This window comes from Mustela lutreola, chromosome 5 (genome assembly GCF_030435805.1).
Source record: "Mustela lutreola isolate mMusLut2 chromosome 5, mMusLut2.pri, whole genome shotgun sequence".
Taxonomy (NCBI): Eukaryota; Metazoa; Chordata; class Mammalia; order Carnivora; family Mustelidae; genus Mustela; species Mustela lutreola.
In genome coordinates, this window is record NC_081294.1 from 116,049,925 (window position 1) to 116,070,189 (window position 20,265).

Genomic DNA, 20,265 nt, shown 5'->3' on the forward strand with positions numbered 1-20,265 from the left:
AATATTTTCAGCTGAACTCGAAACAGATCTTTAGTGATAGAGATATTATACTAAAAATTACATGTTCATCTTTGGGAACCAGAGGGTAGACCATGTGTTGCTTCTGTCTTCTAGAACAGATACACGGTCTTTCAGGCCTTGGAGAGGATGCTGTACAGGAGAGGCAGCAAGTATAGATTCATTCCTAAACACTTACTTGTTTTTTTCTCTTTTTCTACTATTTCAGTAGATATAAAATCTAATGTTGATGTGCTGATCTTCAGGTTCTTACTCAGTACTTGGAACATCTTTATTTTCAATCATGATCCTTTTAAGAACTTGTCACTCTTGTGATATCTGGTTTCTGGTTACAGCTTCCATTTTTAACTGGAAGTAATATTGGTATAATGCTAGCTTTCTCCCTCAGCTGGAATTTATTTGCATATGTGCAGAATATACCTCTTTCTAACTGCCACTTCTTGTGTTTTTTACTTCTTTGGCATTTCACCTTCTCACACCCACTTTTCCTAACTCCCCACCTTAAGGCCGTCATTTTTACCCTGCATTTGGTGACTGTCAGATGTGCCCACATGCACTTCATGCTTTTACTAACAGAACTGTGACATGAAGAGGTGAGTTTTAGAGGTGAGAGTAGCGCTGCACACTCTTGAGGGGGAAGATTGATGGGCTCTGTTGGTGTTGATTTGCAGGGTGGGGAGTCACAATGAACTGAACGGCTGTGGTGTGGTACATGAGACCCCTTCTTCTCCTTGCATGGCTTCTATTTCATTCACCATCCTTAGCATTACTTATTCCTCGTTGCTTTTCTCCTTCTCTCTGGTTTTTGTCCCTCATCAACTGAGGAATTATACTCATAAAATAAAAGCACTTCTCATGCCCTTTAACCTTTTAGACATTAACCAAGTACTTTTTTTTTTTTTTCTTATAAGTTTTGTAGCCATGCATAGGATTTCTTAATCTTAGCACAATTGACATTTTGGGACAGAAAATTTCTTGTGAGAGACTGTTCTGTAGGTAGGATGTTTCGCACAATCCTTGGCCCTTACTCACTCAATGCCAGTAGCACCCATTTCCCTAGTTGTTACACCGAGGGGTGTCCTCAGGTGTAATCATGTGCTTCTGGGGGGTCAGAATCACCCCCATTTGAGGGCCACTACCCTAGACAACTAGTCCAATTCCTTTCATCATTCCTTTCTACATGTCTTATGAAATTATCCTGTTTTTAAATTACAGAACAATGATCTCATTTGACTTCAGGATGTTGGTTTCGACATTACCGGGCATTTCGTTGCCTCTGATTCTTTTTGTTTCATAACAGGGTCTCTTCCAGAGCTGCTAATACACGTTCACAGTGTTGTTTTTGTGTGAGATAGTGAAAAGATAATGTCAGTGACACATATACTGGGTGCCTTTTGATAGTTGATTGCCTTATCAGTCAAGCTACTGTTTGAAGAATATCTTGGTGATTACTCTGCCTTCTGATGTGCTACCTGACCATTTTTTTTCAAACCCATTTTTTTAGACCCCACACTATCATTATTTTCTTCCTGTAGCCCCAAAGCACAGAGCAAGCCTTTTGACTGTCCTGGTATTAGCACTGAAAGTTCTATGTTCTGGTAAACCCTTCAGTCATGAGAAATCCAGAATAGTTCAAAATCCTACTAGGTATTTCTTTCATTTCCCTTGCAATTAGAGCATCTTAGTCCTACTTTAATTTCTGTTGTACAGTGGAGTGGGGAATTTAATGCAGGGATACTGAGGTCCTAGGAATGTAGTGGGCTCATAGATGTGATATGTGTAGTCTCACAGTGTTTTCCAGAAACTGAATTTGAATGTTCGTTGTGGACCTCCTGGTCCCATGTTCTTTTATATCTGGTTGCTCTACACATTTGTGTTGATTGCCTTGTACATAATGGTCTTTGATTTGTAACTTGTTATTTACTGACTGTTTCCCACTTTATTTATTCATTTATTTATTTATTTATTTAAAAGATTTTATTTATTTATTTGACAGAGAGAGAGCACAAGTAGACAGAGAGACAGGCAGAGAGAGAGAGAGAGGAAAGCAGGCTCTCTACTCAGCAGAGAGCCCGATGCGGGACTCGATCCCAGGACCCTGAGATCATGACCTGAGTCGAAGGCAGCGGCTTAACCCACTGAGCCACCCAGGCGCCCTCCCACTTTATTTTTTTAGTAAAGAAAATCTTTGGTTTTGTATAGATTTTTTACAAGGCAGACTCATAGATATATTTGTTGTTCAAGATCTCTTTCAAGGGGCACCTGGGTGGCTCAGTCAGTTGAGTATCTAACTCTTGATTTCAACTCAGGTCATGATCTTGGGCTCCACTCACTGTGGAGTCTACTGGAGATTCTCTCTCTCCCTCTCTCTTTGCTCCTCCCCCCACCACTTGCATGCCACTAATTAATTAATTAACTAATTCAAATATTTTTTAAAAAATTTCTTTCAGCTATTCCCACAACATGAAATCAACTTTATGAAGTAATTTATGATCTCTTGACTTCACTTTTAAATGGTTGCTTGCTCTAAGGCTATTAACTCAAAGACTTCTTGAACCATGGAGACTTTACAGGTGAAATAGATAGCAATCTGTGTGATGTTGATTAAGGATTATTAAAATTATTTCCATACTTAGTATATCTCCTCTGTAATGATATAGGAATATTCCAACTCTAGCTCAATTCCTTCAAATTAAAGTTTGTATCCACAAATGTCCTGTTAAGATGCAAATTTGTGAGTGATAGCAAACTCATCAACATATAAAAATTGTACGATCAACTTGTTATTACACAACCCTACATGAAATGCAATGAGCTTTGAGAAGTGATAAAAGGAAGAGTTATGAAGTTGGTTTGTTAGACACAGGTAACAATACAGTTGTGACAGTTCCAAACAGAGAAATGTGGAAATGTGGACTGCTAGGGTGGGATTGGGCTAACAGAATATAAATTGAGAAATAGAAATGAATCTGCCTCATAATTTGCCTGGGCCTACTTGTCTTAACCTGTTGTTTTCAGGAATTAATAAATACTAGGATCTTTAGGCTAGTTGCATGCTACAGAAAAGTAAAGAAGAAAAGATAGTGGTATTCCCTGCCCTTGGTAACATTGAAATGGGTTGGCCAAGGGCTCATTAACTCCAACATGGCCAGTACCAATCCCATGATCCCCTGTCCTGATTTTAGGATCGCAGTAGTCATACTTAGAAGGTATTGGCAATCTGGTTGCTGATACTGTCTGTGTTTTCTTTTTACAATGACAAAGCACAAATTCATTGAGCACTTGAGCCAACCTATTGTTCTGGAGGCCTGTTCTTGGCACTGTTTTATAGGAGCTTCCTCAAGGGAACTCTGGCCAGAGTCTTGCTAGTAGTACCTAAAAGACAGATGCCTTTCAGTTTCCCTTTGAAGATAGTAAGGATTGCATGGGCCACTCTCTCGTAGTTGGTCCATGGCTTCAGTTCCTCAAACTCTTCTGGCCAGATACCAATTGCTAGAGTGTCTTAGTTATCTGCTGGACTCACTTACTTTCTGTTTCTATAACAGATATTTAACAGAATGGTACTAGGATAAGACCCACCTAGAGTTTTTAATAAAAATGCAGAATCAAAGTCCCCACCCTTAACCTACTGAATCAAAATTGCCCCAGGAAATTTTGCTGCATGCAGAAATTGTAGACATACTACTCCCCATTCTCCATCAGTGATCTCATCATTAGCCATAGTTTTAAGTACCATTTGTTTGCTTCATTACTTGCAAATTTCTATCTTCACTACAAACCACTCTTTGAAGCCCTGCTCTCATATACTTTGTTGCCCCTCATTTCTCCTCTTGGACGTTTCGTAGGTATCTCCAACTTAACATGTCCAAACAAAATGTTAAATACTTTCTCAGAACCAATTCCTTCCACATTTTTTCTATATCTCAACAATTGGGGCCATTTTTCTCAGAGTTTCTTCAGCATTATTCGTTCCTTCCTGCACATTATGCACAGTATCCAACCGATCAGCAAGTTCTGTTGATCCTACCTCCAGATTACACCATGTCTTCATATACTTTTTTTTACAAATCCATCCACTGCCTTTTTTTCTAGTCCACCCTGTGCCTTTTGTGATCTGCTGAAATTAGCTTCTAATTTGTCTCCCTGCTTCACCTTTAGCTTGCTTTCAACTTATTCTCTGTATTTAGGAACTAGTGTAATCTTTTTTTTTTTTTTAAAGATTTTATTTATTTATTTGTCAGAGAGAAAGAGAGCACAAGCAGCAGGAGCAGCAGGCAGAGGGAGAAGCCGGCTCCCCTCTGAGCAGGGAGCCCAATGTTCACTTCAGTCCTAGGACACTGAAATCATGACCTGCCCTGAAGGTAGACGCTTAACCTACTGAGCCACCCAGGTGTCCCTAGCGTCATCTTTTTAAAATGTCATGCATGTCCTCTGTTGAAATCCTTTAATGACTTCCCACTCCTCTTTAAATTCAGTTCACACATCTTAGGGTGGCTTCTATAACAGCACATGGCCAACGTGGTAGGCCTCATCAGTCGGCCTCTGCCCCCAGCCCACAGCTGGGTCCAGACATAGTGACTTTCCCTTGGTTCCCTGATGGTCTTCTGTCTTAGAGCCTTTGTGGCTACAGTGGCCTCTTCCCGGAAGACTTTGTTTCCTGGTCCTTGGCTCCTCACATCGAAGATCCCTTTACTCGTATCAGGGATCAGGTTAAGTGTTGTGTACTTAGGGAGACATTCTCATCATTTACTTTATTCAGACCTTCCTCTGCCTCAGCACACAATATTCTCCCTGTTCCTTATTCCTCTCCTTTACAGTACCTGACATGTTGTGGTTGGAGGAGGATGAGAACCTTGGCTGCTTTCATCACTACTGAATACTTATCACCTAGAACAGTACTGAGCCAGTAAAAAACACTGAATGCATATTTATTAAATGAATTAATTAAGGTTTAGATTTTGTTTGTTCTTTTTTTTTTTTAAGATTTTATTTATTTATTTGACAGAGATCACAAGTAGGCAGAGAGGTAGGCAGAGAGAGATGGGGAGGAAGCAGGCTCCCCGCTGAGCAGAGAGCCTGATGCGGGACTTGATCCCAGGACCCTGAGATCATGACCTGAGCCAAAGGCAGAGGCCTAACTCACTGAGCCACCCAGGTGCCCCAGTTTTGTTTGTTTTTAATGGAAGGCCAGTAAATATTAGATGGGGAATAGAATTTGCATGAGACTTTTAATAATAACTCATTTCATATTGAAAGTGGAAACCTATGAACTAAAATCTAATGTGGAGTTGTAGTAATTCAACTCTACCCCATATTCCATCTGTCATCCTTTTATATGGTTTAAACGTAAGTATTTAACAATATTAACTAGTCAACACTTAACTTCCTTTACTTGTGTAACTCACAGTAAGATTTTGTACCACGATCTTTAAAAATTCAACATTCTAGAAATAGTAATTTTTTTCATTTATGTGGAAAAAGACCAAACACAAGGTTGACCTTAGATACAGGTGTAAAATGGCCATTTGCCTACACACTCTGACTTAAGGCAGGTTATAAAAGCAAAACAACTAAAAGGTATTCATGATTGATTTTTGTTCCTGAAATTTCACCATTTTGAATATTGTCTTCTCTTTGGGGTTCTGTTAAAATTTTATGTACATGAAAGGGTCATTACATTATTAAAGTTCAATGTACATGAGATCTGTTGAATCACTTTTATCCTAGTAGAACTGCGTAGCAATAAAATAGTTTTCTTATTCTCGGAGTAAAAGTGAACTTTAAGATAAAACTGATCCCCATATAACTCTAGTATAGCATAATTTTATTGTTAATGAGATATATTTATGTAAGATTCTGCCCATTACTGCACTGTGAGCTCATAAGAACAAAAAGGAGTCCATCATTAGGACACCACATCATAGAACTCACAAAATTGTATTGAAAGAATGAATAAGTGAGCCGAATATATAATAGCAACTTTTTATGGCTGGTGCCATTATTTAAAATAAAAAATTCTGTAAAACAATTGATACAATGTTAAAACATGCATTAATATGCTTATAGGCTTTGGAGGAAGAAATAAGTCTTCGTTGGCCTTTTTTCATTGATAATGCATAAGGTGTTTGATACTGGATACCAAGTGTCATACTTGGTGTTTTTAATCGTTGTAGTACAAATTTGCTTTGTCAAGTCTTACATTAGGTCCTTTGTGTTTTTTCTTTCTTTCTTTCTTTCTCTCTTTCTCTCTTTCTTTCTTTCATTGAAGTGTAGTTGACACACAATGTTACACTTATTTCAGGTGTGTTTTCTCCTTTCTCATCTAGCCATTTTCACCCATGCTTGGCTTATTTTTGTTAAGTAGTGCAAATATTGAGTAACGTGTATTGACGTTGGCACACTTTCACAACCCGCCTGTGGCCTTTCTCCTCATTACCTTATCTGACACTCTTTAAACTGTATTTTTACTATTCTTGCACAACTGATTTTAGCGAAATAGAGAAGCCATCAGTTTTAATCCCCTGTCTGCTATTTTTCTCACAGCAGGAGCTGTGGCTACTTCTGGGGTACCATTAGCAAGTTAAATGCTGAATATCACATTTTGGATTGTGGCCCCTTATGAGTCATTTGTCTTTTGAACAAGGTGTGTCCAATGTTGGAAAGAAATCATAGCAAGGTCTACACTGGAGTGCCAACAAGTTTTTCAAAAGGAGTTGCCACACCCAAACCTAAAGCATTTTTTTCAACAGCTAAGATTAAGAGTAATTAACATTTAATATGCCCCCACTTAAATGTCCATTACGTTTCCATGAAAATTAGCATTTTAGCCATGTGTGTCATCACTCATTTTAACTTCTTTATCTTTCAAAGGTCTGTCTTTCTTGGAACAGTCTTTTCTCAGCAGAGATCTTTGTTTTAGATTGACTGCTTTTCTACAGACAGTAATCCTGATCTATGGAGACTGATGGTTTCAATGAACTGATATCAGCATGGTGGGCTCTTCACAGGCCCCCATTGCTCATGATGAAGACAAGGTTCATTGGGGTAGTGAGGAAAAAGAGCTTAATACCCACATACCCACACCTTGTACAGATTATTGCTTTTCAGTGCTGAAATCTTCTCCTAAGTAAGTGCATTCTTAAAGAGAGTACTTTTTTTGTTGTCGATCGTCTATGTTGTGGAGGGGGAGACTCCTTGGTAGACCTATCTTCTAAGACTTTACAAAATAAAAACAATCAAAATGTGTGTGGGGGGGTTGGGTCATTTGTTAACCTTTTCTGTTTGTGTAATAGTAGCCATATTTTTCTACTATTATATAGTTTTCTGTGACTATTTTTTGTGCACAACTTGGGATTTAACATCCTTCTGTGTATTTACGAAAACCCTATCTAACATATATAAAGTTAAGCGGAGTTTTTATAGTATTTATGAATGTTTTGTGTGAAGATAAGTCAAAAAGATAAGCCCTATCCTATATGCATACCCACACATTTGATGAGAAGCTTGTGGGGAGCAGGGGATGATGGAGAACATTGTCCTTTCTCACACATAAGCAGACCTGTTCACTCATTTGAAAGACTTTGCATGCACACTGTAAACCACCGCAAAATCCTTCATCATTCTGGCTGCTTACTTCAAAATCCAGTCTAGTTATCAATCTTGCGATTCCTGGAACCAGCACATTATTCAAGATTCTTAACCACAAGGGGAAAAAAGTCTCCCTTTTTTTGCTCTTGATTCTTTTATTTCATTAATATGGGCTAAGATTGCTTTACCTTTTTCTGCTATTAGAAATAAATCATAAAGATGGCTTTAGGTATCATACAGTACAAATTACCTTGTACCTTGCCTGTTCTTCCTACATTAGGTTTTGGAAATGTATGCAAGCACCTGGGTGTGCTCTGGCTTATGGATCTTAATGGCTCTGCTCTTCTGCACTGCGTGAATGTATTGTTGCCTGTTTGTTCCTCCCTTTCTTGGTGGATTCTTGGATGATTTCCACTCTTTTGTTCTTCCATACAGTACTTCTGTGACCCATACAGCATAGTGGTTAATAGACTCATAACTAGATTGCTTGTGTTTGTGGGTCCACCAAGCTATGCAACTGTTGCAAGTTATAAACTGCCGTGCCTCAGTTTACTCATCTGTAAAATGCAGTACATTTTCTGTGGGATAGGTAGGTTATGTGCATAATAGAGTAAAAGCACAGAAGGGATTTGGAACTGTGCCTGACACCTAAGAAGCATGATTCAAGTGTAAGCTGTTAAATTTATTAACACAGACCTTCTACCTGCCTCCTGAAGTGTTTAAATGTGACACTTTCTCTTGGGTAGATAACTAGGGGGGTGATTTCTGGGCCATAGCAATGGAATATCTTCAGTTTTACTAAAATATTGTTAAATCGTTCCCTAAAGACACTGTGTGCCAACTTATACCTATGGTGTGCAAGTTCCTTTTTATCCTCCACTTCAAGTCTATTGTCAGACTTCTAGTTTTTTTCAGTGTGACAGGTGGCAGAGTAGCTCTCTGTTATTTTAATTTGCAATCCCTGACAGAGAGTAAAGTTGAAAATCTTTTCTAGTTGGCCTTTATGGGTATTGCTATTAATATTCTTTGCTTAAAACAAAATATACAATACTGTATCCAAGCATATGAAATTAAAATATAAGGAAACTCACTTTTTATCTTGAGGAGGAAGGGGCAGAAGAATAGGATTTAGCTGTATCTGTAATATTTTATTTCTTTATTTTTTTACGCTGATCAGGATTTTATTTAAACTTTAATGAACAATCCTAGAGAGACTTTGATATGTAAATATCTAAAATGTTACATCTTAAATTTAGTTGGTGAAGAATGCATTTAGCTATAAGCATGAGTTTAGTCCTCCACACTGAAACAAGATACTAAACTGTAAAACAAAACAAAACAAAAAACCCCACTTCCTATTGTTTGAAAATCCCAGTTTATTCAGTAGATTATAAAAATGCATAAGTCTTGGATAAGAGAATTGGCTGTACAAGAGTACTCCCTTTTCACAGTATTCCTTTTTACTTCATATGGGAGTTATTGCTTCTGCTGTAAGATTGAACTGTTAAAGCACTAAAAGACAACTGTTTAGGGAAGATGCAGGAAAAGGAAAAGGAAATGTATGTAAGGCAATATTTCTTTTACGTACAATAAGCATTATAGTGTTTTAGGAAGACAAGGTAAAAATTACTCAAGGCTAGCTGGGTTCTCACTGAATAAAAACAATGGGCTAAATACTGAGCTCCTTGTATCAATCTAATAATCAGCGCCTTGGTCGCCATATTGGTAATGGGGGTAGTTATCTTGGTACTCACCGTGATATTCATCTGGGTATTCTGCTTGATAATCACTACCACTAATTTCAGACCTGTTTGTTCCTTTCCCTTGACTTCCACTCTGAATGACAGGTTCTGCGGAAGCAGTGCCATATTTGGGATCATGTACTTGCCGCCCAAGCCCAAACACACTCATTCCTTTCCAGGAAGCAACTTTGTTGGTTCTCATGTGTAGAGACATCGTCGCGTTGTCTGCTGGTTGTAATGTTAGCTTCTGATCATAGATGTCTTCTCTGGTAGCTGGTGCTAACATCCCCGCCAGGCTGGCTCCTTTGTTGGGGCCCATCTGCAGACTAATTGTGGTCTGGTCAGTAGGTTTGTCAGTTTGCATTTGGGGATCATAGAGATGCCTCCTGATCCCATACTGTCATACCTGTGTGGCTGGTGCCCTTTGTTGGTTCCCATCTGCAAACCAGTTACATTTTGGCCAGCTTTTAATTTTCATTCATCAAAACGTCTTGTTTGTTTTTCAGCCTACTTAACTCCAATGTCAAGGGTTGTATGGAATCCTTTTATTTTAGCCAGACCTGCAAGAGCCAGCAGTGTAGTCTGAACCTGGGTCATGTTTCCAGTCTCAAAAATATCATTTGCTTCAGATATGTCATGTGGCTTCATGTCATAAGAAGCCTGGATGGCTTTAATAAAGTTGCCAATATTCTCCAACTGAGGCCAGTTTAATGGGGACTCATTAACCTTCACTGAGCTTGGCTATTGCTTGTTGATGAGCTCGTAGGGGATGGTGCCATCTTTTAAGCACAGCAGAGAGTTGGTGTCAGTGTGCTATCACTTCTATTTAAATTCACAGATCTTCTTCTGCCTGATGATCGTACTTGGAAGCGATCTTGTTCTTGACCTCTGCCGAGAGCCTGTAATAAGGGCCCTTGTTGAAGAGGGTGATAGTGGTTCGGGTGGCAGGAAGAGACTGTGCTCAGGTCTGGGGGTTTCTCCTACTTGGCTTCCACACTCCTGGGCCTGAGAAGTGGCTGTATCACGAGATGCTCAGAGCTCGCACCCATGACAGGTGCAGGAGATGTCCTGACCGGTAACATTTTTTCTTTAAACACCAAAAATTTGAAGAAAGCTTGGAAAATGTTTATTTATCTGGTTGATGAGGAGCTGGTTATATTTTATATTATTTGTCATTTTCATAATGTTTCCAATATTCCAGAAATTAAAAAATCAATTTAGGTTTCATTATCAAGCCAGGGAATCATGTTTGGGATTCAGCAATTAAAAAGTGATAGAAATATTTTAAATATTGATTAAGAAAATTAGTATGAAATGGCTATCAGACGTATGAAAAAATGTTCATCATCACTAGCCATCAGGGAGATTCAAATTAAAACCACATTGAAATATCACCTTACACCAGTTAGAATGGCCAAAATTAGCAAGACAGGAAACAACATGTGTTGGAGGGGATGTGGAGAAAGGGGAACCCTCTCACACTATTGGTGGGAATGCAAGTTGGTGCAGCCTCTTTGGAGAACAGTGTGGAGATTCCTCAAGAAATTAAAAATAGAGCTTCCCTATGACCCTGCCATTGCACTCCTGGGTATTTACCCCAAAGATACAGATGTAGTGAAAAGAAGGGCCATCTGTACCCCAATGTTTATAGCAGCAATGGCCATGGTCGCCAAACTGTGGAAAGATCCAAGATGCCCTTCAACGGATGAATGGATAAGGAAGATGTGGTCCATATACACTATGGAGTATTATGCCTCCATCAGAAAGGATGAATACCCAACTTTTGTAGCAACATGGATGGGTCTGGAAGAGATTATGCTGAGTGAAATAAGTCAAGCAGAGAGAGTCAATTATCATATGGTTTCACTTATTTGTGGAGCATAACAAATAGCATGGAGGACATGGGGAGTTAGAGAGGAGAAGGGAGTTGGTGGAAATTGGAAGGGGAGGTGAACCATGAGAGACTATGGACTCTGAAAAACAACCTGAGGGGTTTGAAGTGGTGGGGGAGGTGGGTGGGGGAACCAGGTGGTGGGTATTATAGAGGGCACGGATTGCATGGAGCACTGGGTGTGGTGCAAAAATAATGAATACTGTTATGCTGAAAATAAATTAAAAAAAAAAGAAAAAATTAGTATGTATGTGTTACTGTAAGAAAACCAATTTCTTACAATAACATTTTAATCTTAAAAGTATAAATAGTAGAATTAAACTAATGAGAACAGGTGCACTTGGGTGTCTTAGTGGGTTAAGCCTCTGCCTTCGGCCCTGGTCATGATCTCAAGCTCCACGTTGGGCTCTCTGCTCAGTGGGGAGCCTGCCTCTCCCTCTCCCTCCGCCTGCTGCTCCCTTTGCTTGTGTTCTCTCTCTCTCTGTGTCAAATAAATAAAATCTTAAAAATAAAATAAAATAATGAGAACATTCAATTTATTTTAAATAGAGAATACAGTGACACCTGTATGGTTCAACCTGTTAAGCATCTGCCTTCTGCTCAGGTCGTGATCTTACGGTCCTTGGATCGAGCCCTGCTTTTCCTTTTCCTTCTGCCCTCCTTTTGCTTGTGCTCTCTCTCTCTCAAATAAATAAATAAAAATCCTTAATAAAAATTATTTTTAATATGGAAAATATATTTGGAGAGAAAATTCTCCAGCTTCCTGACAATAGAAAATGATTATGGTATGATAAAAAGTAAGATATCCTATTGAATATTGTATTTTAAATGTTTTCTGAATATGTTACCAAAATTAATTATGTCTGTAAAATTTTATTTAAATATTGTATAAAAGTACCATTTTTCTTAATCTTAGAATGATTTCTATTTTATTTTATTTTTTTAAAGATTTTATTTATTTGACAGGGAGAAACAAGCTCCCTGCTGAGCAAGGAGCCCAACGACAACCTATCCCAGGATCGTGAGATCATGACTTAAGCCAAAGGCAGATGTACAACCAGCTGAGCCACCTGGGCACCCCAGAATGATTTCTATTTTATATATCATTAAAATAGGTTAAATGTGTTGTTATTGCCAATGTAAGGAGGCAAATGACATAAACCCATCTGCTTTCGTTGCTTATCTGTATCTATCTATCTATCTATAGATAGATAGATATAGATCTCTCTCTATATGTACATTCAATTTGGTATGCAGTCCTGTCTTTGTAATAATTACTTAATTTAATTAATGTGGAAACTGATTTTAACATGGGCAAATGACATATATGATTACATCATCTAGATAGTTTTCTTCTCCATGTTGAAAAGTTATAGGTTCAGAGCAAAAAATTCAACTTAAATTTTACCCAATAGGGTTTAAAGGCTAAAGGGTCAATTTTCCTGGACAGTGTTGACTAGAACTCTAAATGAGTTTTTGAGGAAAGTATCAGGTAATCTTTTGTGGATTTAAAAAAATCATTAGAGCTTTGTTCAATTCCTATGCTTTGAAGTTCCTACCATTCTTTAAGACTACATGTGAATATGAAATCACCTATCCTTTGTATTTCTCAACGTTTCCCATAATAAATTTTTATTATTTAAGAAGATTTTTTGATTTGATCATACTAATACTCTGAATTAGATTTTCTAATATAGATTATAATAACTTATGAAACACTTCAGTGATCTAAGGATAGAATAATATATAATAAAACTATTGGTCTCTTAATTTTCTAGATCCCAAAATAACAAAGTCTAATAACATTCAGACTTGGCAGTTTGAAAATTAGGTAAATTGTGGATAGAGTCATCAGGTATTTAAAATAGCTGTAATAGGGTGCCTTGGTGGCTCAATTGATTAAGTGTCTAATTCTTGGTTTTGGCTCATGGGTCATGAGATTGAGCCCCATATCGGGCTCCATACTCAGTGGGGAGTTTGCTTGAAGATTCTCTCCTTCTGTCTTCCCCCATCTTAAAAAAATAAATAAATCTTTACAAAAATCTTAAAAATTAAAAAAGTAAAAATAGCTATATTGAAACATTTTTGAAAAACAAATTATGCACATTTAAAGTGTACAATTTGTTAAGTTTTGAGATATATATGTATATCTATATACACACACACATACCTATAACATCATCAATACAGTTAAGATTGTGACATACCCATTACCCCCCAAATTTCCTCTGACCTCTCGGTAATCCTTCACCCTACTCCCTCATTTCTAGCCAACCACTGATCTACTTTCTGTCACAAAAAATGAGTTTGTGTTTTCTAGACTTTTACATACATATTTTTGCATATTAACACTGTTCATTAATACTGCACAGGTAAGGGGCACCTGGGTGGCTCAACTGGTTAAGTGTCTGCCTTCAGCTCAGGTGAGAAATCCAGGAGTAGCTTTGTTGGATAACTTTGGTCCAGCCTGTTTCACGATGTTGCGGTCACACTGTTGGTGAGGGCTGCGGTTATCAGAATGCTTTACTTCACTAGAAGTTTTCTTCCAAAGATAGCTTACTCATCTGCCCGTTGGCTGAAGGCCAAATTCCTCAGTGGCTTACTCCTGCTGTTAGAAGGCATCAGACCTCGTATTTTGGCCTTTTTATAAGATTGTTCAACATAGTGTTGGGCTTCCTACAGAGAGCATGTTACAAGAAAGAGAATGAGCATGACCAAAATGAAAGCTGAATTATGTTGGAAGTCAAATACCATCTCTTCTCCCATATGCTGTTGGTCACTCAGAACAACCTTGGTTCACTATGGGAGAGGGCTACACACCTGATTCACTGTAGGAGCTGGATGTCATTGAGGCCTTCTCAAAGACTAGCTATCACAATATATTTAGGCTATAAAATCAAACTGTTTGGGACGCCTGGGCGGCTCAGTCAATTAAGCGGCTGCCTTTGGCTCAGGTCATGATCCCAGGGTCCTGGGATTGAGCCCCACATCGGGCTCCCTGCTCATCAGGGAGCCTGCTTCTCCTTCTCCTTCTTCTGCCTGGTGCTCTGCCTACTTGTGCTCTCTCTCCATCTCTCTAATAAATAAATAAAATCTTTTAAAAAATAAAATTAAAAAATCACATCAAACTGTCCAATAAGTTTTAAGATTCATGTAATCAGCCCATAAACCCACATTAGCCATATCTGTTTGCCGATAATTTATGGGATGATTACGTAACAGTCTTACAATTTACTGAATAATTTTAAAAGCACATATTTACTCAATACTTTATTAACAGCATTTGGAGGTAACAATACTACATTTCCTTTAAATGTCCTCTGTGTTGGGGTGCCTGGCTGGCTTAGTCAGTAGAGCATGCCACTCTTGATCTTGGGGTGGTGGGTTCAAGCTCCGCATTAGGGGTTAAGATTACTTAAAAAGAAAATCTTTAAGGGCGCCTGGGTGGCTCAGTGGGTTAAGCCGCTGCCTTCGGCTCAGGTCATGATCTCGGGGTCCTGGGATCGAGTCCCGCATCGGGCTCTCTGCTCAGCAGGGAGCCTGCTTCCTCCTCTCTCTCTGCCTGCCTCTCTGCCTACTTGTGATCTCTCTCTGTCAAATAAATAAATAAAATCTTTAAAAAAAAAAAATCTTTAATAAATAAATAAATACTCTTTATATTTTAAGAACTTTTTGTTAAATCTGGTAGATTTCATCCTTCTGTGGTTTTTTTTAGTATATATTTAAGTATTTATGAGAATTTCAGAACAGAAGAGAACCATCTCTATTAGTAAAACCTTCAGCATGCTAGAAAAGAATCTAAATCTATTTTTTTTTAAGATTTTATTTATTTATTTGACAGAGAGAGATCACAAGGAGGCAGAGAAGCAGGCAGAGAGAGAGGGGGAAGCAGGTTCCCTGCTGAGCAGAGAGCCCAATGTGGGGCTCAATTCCAGGACCCTGAGACCACAACCCGAGCCGAAGGCAGAGGCTTAACCTACTGAGCCCCCAGGTGCCCTAAGAATCTGAATCTATTATATATAGTTTTGTTCTTAAGAATTAGGGTTCCTGGGTGGCTCATTTGGTTAAGTGACTGCCTTCAGCTCAGGTCATGATCCTGGAGTCCCGGGATTAAGTCCCGCATCAGGCTCCCTGCTCCACAGGGAGTCTGCTTCTCTCTCTGACCTTCTCCCCCTTATGTTCTCTCTTACTCTCTCTCTCTCAAATAAGTAAATAAAGTCTTTAAAAAAAAAAAGAATTAATAATGAGGGGCTCCGGGGTAGCTCAGTTGCTTAAGCATCTGATGCTTGATTTCAACTCAGGTCGTGATCTCAGGGATCAAGCCCCAGTTGGGCTTTGAACTGCGCATGGATCCTGCTTAAGATTCTCTCTCTCCCTCTGCTCTCCCTCTCTTTCCCTCGGCCTCCCCCTCTGCTCGTGTGTATGCACATGCTCTCTAAAAAAAAAATAATAGAAAGAATAAGCATTAAATTAAGACAGATTCACTAATTCAATATTTATTTTTCACAGATTCTACTGTAGCAAAAAGTTGTTCATATGAAGATTATGATTTTATTATTCACACTTTTCAATGGATTTCCAATATTTTAGGTGTAGATACATTTTAAAAATTCTTCAACTGGTGTTGCTTTGAAACTGGTATGGGAAGGCATAAAGAGGAGGAGTTGAGTTTAAAAATAAATCCCACTTAGAAATTCGGCATACTTTTAAAAGATCATGTAAAGCTAAATTATAGCTTATACTTAAACTCTAATAAAGACTCAAAATATTAATAGATGTTCTCCTATATTACCACTAATAGCGTATGTGACTCAAAATAAGCCCCCAGTGCAAACAATGAGAACTAAATTGAGCACAGCATCAGAAATCTGGCAGTAAAATCACTTGGCCCCACCCTGTAGCACTTGCTGTTCCCAAGGAAGAAGCAGTACGTTCTTAGGCTTAAGGTTTGGCAAAGGTTCTCATCATTTTCAGACCTCCTTCAGACTCCCAGATCTGTATTCAGTTTCTTTTCATATCCCTGCCTGCCTCATCTGCTCTTGCTGATGACTTTATAAAACGTCAGGAATACCTGCACAATTTGATGTAATTTTAACTGCACCCCAAAACGCAAATTTAAAGTGAGCAGGTGAAGTAGCTTGCCTTTGCTTAGTGAATTGAAGACTTACCGAGGGTAGTGGGGGGCACGTATATTGGCTGGCTGACAAAACTGAGTAGGCTAATAAGCTCAGACTGTTCCGTTTCCAAGATAGCTCTTTATTTCCCCAATATTCCATGACTTTGTAAAGAGTACACCAGTCACTGACACTGTAAGACACTTTGGCTTCTCAGACCCCATTAGGCTCCCTGAGTTAGCTGGCATAGCACATAGGCGTGGGCACAGCACATGACAGTGCGCAGGGCACCAGGTATCTATTCCCAAGAATGAATGTGGAAACTAATTTATTATTTACCTTGCATTTCTTCAAGATACATTTTAATTAAATTAGGAATGTCAGTGTTAAGAAGCAAAGTCTTGTTTCCTACCTTTGCTCCTTAAATCAGAATGCTTTCCTTAGATTAATTTTAAGCATTCATTACATTAACCAGTATTTATGGAGTTTCTAATAAAGGTCAAGCAACCATGTTCACAGTGGTGAACAAAACAAGGGCAAGGTTTCTACTCTGGGCATAAATACCTTAGCATTTGAGACTGACATAAGGGGGTCAATAAGCACACTTGAGGTAGTGGTGAGTGTTATGGTCAAAATCAGTTGGAGGGATATGCCATCAGAGAGGGCATCACTGTGGAGATGACATGTGAACTGAAAGGAAAGGCAAAAATTGGGGCAGGCACTTTCGGGGCAGAGAAAATAACAAGTGCAAAGGAAGGCCCAGAGGCTAGAAAAAGCTTGACCTGCTTGAGCATCAGATGGATAGCCATCACTTAGTGCACAAGACAGGAAGTCTTAGAAAACAGTGTCAAGAGGTGGGCAAGGCCTTGGCTTAGCATAGTATGTCTTTAAAATTTAAAATTTATTTTCTTTTTTTTCTCAGTTTACTAAAATACATAGACCATCTGCCTCTTTGTAGCAGAGTAAATTTCAAGTTAAAGGACTCACTGATGATAATGTCATTATTTTGGTTACTTAATTTGCTGATGACGTCTCAAGTTTGGGAGATGTAATAATATAAGTCACATGGAGCTTACAGCCAAGATCGTGTAAGACATTTGTAAGCAAGCAGTCAGGGGTAGCATAGAAAGAGGAAGGATAGTATCCACACTTTGCCTTAATTGAATATTGCATTTATGTATTAATTCTGTGCAAATAGTTCAATTGGAAGTCGTTTTGTCTATAGATTTGTGCCCTTCTCTAGAATGAGGTGTGCCAGTAGGGTGCAGATAAGTCCTTGAACCCCAGCTTCCAAAGTGGTTAACTACCAGCTAGTCAAACTAAGAGGATTTACTACAGCTGAAAATGTACGTTGTTGGCCTGTATAACTTTTTTAAAAAAATACTTAATTTATTTTTGAGAGAGTGAGAGAGAGCGCACATGTCCAAGAGTGGGTGGAGGGACAGAGGGAGAATGAGAAGCAGGCTCCCCGCTATCCCAGGACCCCCGGGATCATGATCTGAGCCAAGGGCAGACACTTCACCAACTGAGTCTCCAGGCACCCCGAGGACTGTATACTTTTTAAAGTATATTCAATTTTAAAGTATCTACAAGAAATACATTTTGTCATAAATTAGTTTAAATGTAGTAGATCTGACATTTCTTTCTAAGAATTTCAAAGTCTGAGGAAAGAAATTTCTTTCCTTATGTATCTTGGACTTATAAGTTTCACCCAGAGTGATCAAATTTAAAAACAAATAAATCTGATGTTACAGTGAATTACTTTCTACTCAGTGTCTAAGCACCGGGGCTCATTCTTCAGAATTGAGACAAGTGACAACCACTCAGTGTATTTGGTCCTTGACTGCTATGTTTTTGTCTTTGTGGTTTCAATATATATGTATTAGAAGTGAAACTAACATAGTAAAATAAATATCCCAAGTGAGTGAAAAAATAATCCCTATGATTTCTCAAGGAAAAAAAACTCAAATATAAACCTTGTCATAAACTTCGGGCTGCACCAGCACAAAGCAGCGTTAACATACACAAGGAGGAGACTGCCAGGGCTAGATGTAGTGACCTTTATGGTACCGTCTTTTTTGGCATGCTGACCAACACAGGGTATAGACTAGGAAGGCCCAAGAAGCACAGACCCAAACCTAAAAAGTTTGGGCAGATTATGAAATTTGAGTCTTGGCTTTACAGAATGGTTTCTTTTATATGTATTTCCTTCCAGAATAGCTACTTCTCGTTAAGACTCCCTCCTGTTTTGTTGTTTGTTCATCTGTTTTAAAGAGGAAAATATCTTACTTTAGAGATAGAATATTGAATCCAAAATGCCCCTGAACCAGCACAAAGTTTAGCACATTTAATATATATTTTGTATAAATATGAACATTTATAATATACATTTAAATTTAATTTTGTAAATTAATTTTGTTCAGACAAATGAAAATTAACCTATGGAAGGAAAGACAGCATATAAATATAATTCACTGTCAATGCTGATACGAAATTCAGGAGGTCTGGATTTTATGCCCTTACTTGTTATTTGTTCATTTTGTGCCTATCTCATCAGCTTAGAAATTTAAGTAATAGACTGGTCAGTGTTTAGAGTAATAAAGTATGGATGTTCATATATGTGTGTATAATTCATCATACTTTAGAATTAAATTCATTATATGGGGTGTCCATGGAGTACCGCAGGCTTAACACGGTGCCTTACAAAACATCAGGACTCAATATATTATTAACTCTCCTTAACAACCAGGTTTTCCATTTCTCATCCCCACCCCCCAAGGGTACTTGGACGTTTTGCATTCTCTTATCTTAACATGATATCAGGACTGAATTACCTCCAAAGTAACTTTTTACCTATGTGCAGTTAGCAATCAGGAAAAGAAAAAGAAGAGGGGGTGGGTGAGGAGAGAAATACATTTCTTTCCCTTTTTTAGGGGATCCCGGATGACAAGAACTTATATGCCTCTCCATTTACTGGCTTTATTCATCTGAACACACAGATATTCCTTCTTTGAAGGCTATTATTTTGTTTCTGAGACTTTCTTTGGGTGGTTTGCTGAGTGAGAGGGTAAGAAACTTTTTTCCATCTTGCCTTGCCTTTGGGGAGCTAGTGTGCTCATGTAGCTTAACACCAGAGGGGAGGGAAGCACATCTTTCGGGACTTACTATGATGTACTAAAGCCCATCACAGTAGTGATGGGTGAGGTCAGAAAGTGGCACGCCTCGTCCACCCAGCCCCTGTGATCTGACTTTCATGTGAATTTCAAGTTGATTTGCATCTGTTGTGTATGATGATTTGAAGCTGAAGATCCTTTGCAGACAAAGAGAATGGATAGCACATTCTGTCTAGAATTAGAACTGAAGAGTCTCCAGTGACGTTAACCACTATGCTTGGACCAACAAGTGGAGGATCTCGGCAATTCACCTTTCTTGGGTCCTCAGTGGGCATTTCATTGCCTTATGTGCTTAACGTATTTTAATTTACCTCCAACTTTGCAAGTTGGTCATAGGAAATTTTTTTCAAAACCTGATAAACAGGCATGTTCCACAGTTTAATTCCCTTAGTCAGGGTTGAGTCATTACTGTTTTCTCACCTTCACACCAGATGTCATCATAGAGGTTTGGGATTTGCTGAAACACTTTCCTCAGAAGAAAAAGTTTCACAACTTCATATAGGTTAGGTTTTTCATTGTGTCTGATTTTTAGCATGCTTGAATAAGTTTCAATGCTGGTAACCGGTTGAAAGCAACTGAACCAAAGGAACTAGGAATGGTATCACAGATTCTTGGAAATCAGTTATGGTTAAAGATTAGAGCGGACTCTGCTGCTGCCTGTCTTTTTTGTGTAAACATAAAGTTCAAGGGTCACACATGACACAGGAAAAAAAAAAAAAAGTAACTCCTGCAAAAAGTTT

The 20,265-nt window shown here is 38.5% G+C and overlaps 1 protein-coding gene and 1 pseudogene across 1 annotated transcript in view; one reads left to right on the top strand and one right to left on the bottom strand.

The window, feature by feature from the left end:
- ADGRV1 (adhesion G protein-coupled receptor V1) overlaps nucleotides 1-20,265 on the top strand; it is a 544,366-nt gene that overhangs the window by 281,732 nt on the left and 242,369 nt on the right. The gene's annotated exons all lie outside the window — the stretch shown is intronic.
- LOC131831497 (calponin-3-like) lies at nucleotides 9,301-20,060 on the bottom strand (annotated as a pseudogene).